Genomic DNA, 1,098 nt, shown 5'->3' with positions numbered 1-1,098 from the left:
CCTGTTAATCCACGCCATCGCCCCGCTCGGCGTTGCTTGCACATATGGCGCAAACTCGCCCGCTCGGAACGTACCCTGGGTCACTGCTCAGGGGATTATGCTCGGAGGGGGGGAAGGGTGGATAAAGAGGAGGAGGGGGGAAGGGTGGATAAAGAGGAGGAGGGGGGAAGGGTGGTAAAGAGGAGGAGGGGGGAAGGGTGGCTAAAGAGGCGGAGGGGGATCGGGTGGATAAAGAGGAGGAGGGGGGAAGGGTGGATAAGAGGAGGAGGGGGGAAGGGTGGATAAGAGGAGGAGGGGGAAGGGTGGGTAAAGAGGAGGAGCAGGGAAGGGTGGGTAAAGAGGAGGAGCAGGGGAAGGGGTGGATAAAGAGGAGGAGGGGAGAAGGGTGGGTAAAGAGGAGGAGGGGGGAAGGGTGGGTAAAGAGGAGGAGGGGGGAAGGGTGGGTAAAGAGGAGGAGAGGGGAAGGGTGGGCAAAGAGGAGGAGGGGGGAAGGGTGGGTAAAGAGGAGGAGGGGGGAAGGGTGGGCAAAGAGGAGGAGGGGGGAAGGGGGGTGGGTAAAGAGGAGAGAGGGGGAAGGGGGTAAAGAGGAGGAGGGGGGAAGGTGGGTAAAGAGGAGGGGGAAGAGGCAAGAGGGCAATGAGGAGGGAGGAGGATAAAGTGCAGGGGATGGGGGGAAAAGGGGGGAGGTGCATAAAGAAGGGGGAAGGAGGATGAAGAGGGGGAGAGGCAAGGGGGAAGGAGGATGAAGAGGGGGAGAGGCAAGGGGGAAGGAGGATGAAGAGGGGGAGAGGCAAGGGGGAAAGGTGGATAATGAAGGGGGAAGGAGCGAGTAGGGGAGATGGCAAGGAGGGCGAGGGAGGAGAAGGAACAAAGTGGGGGGAGGGGGAGAAGGGAGGAGTGGAAGGGACAAAGAGAGGGAGGGAGGGGGAAGGGACAAAGAGGGGAAGGGAGGGAGGAGGGGAAGGGACAAAGAGGGGAGAAGGGAGAAAGGAGAGGGTGTTGAGCTGAACTTAGGGTACAGGGCTGCGAGGCAATGGCAGATAGGCTTCGAGGTATGGCAAAGGCGCGGGGAAAGAACGAGGGACGAGGAAGAAGGAG

At 60.9% G+C, this 1,098-nt stretch overlaps 1 protein-coding gene across 1 annotated transcript in view; it reads left to right on the top strand.

The window, feature by feature from the left end:
• Positions 1-1,098, top strand: part of LOC119588963 (proline-rich receptor-like protein kinase PERK2) — a gene marked incomplete at its 5' end in the record, with an annotated part of 16,056 nt that overhangs the window by 8,607 nt on the left and 6,351 nt on the right. The gene's annotated exons all lie outside the window — the stretch shown is intronic.

The sequence above is a fragment of the Penaeus monodon genome, chromosome 24 (assembly GCF_015228065.2).
Source record: "Penaeus monodon isolate SGIC_2016 chromosome 24, NSTDA_Pmon_1, whole genome shotgun sequence".
Taxonomy (NCBI): domain Eukaryota; kingdom Metazoa; phylum Arthropoda; class Malacostraca; order Decapoda; family Penaeidae; genus Penaeus; species Penaeus monodon.
The sequence above is the reverse complement of the archived record's forward strand: the minus strand, read 5'-3'. Positions and strand labels throughout refer to the sequence as shown.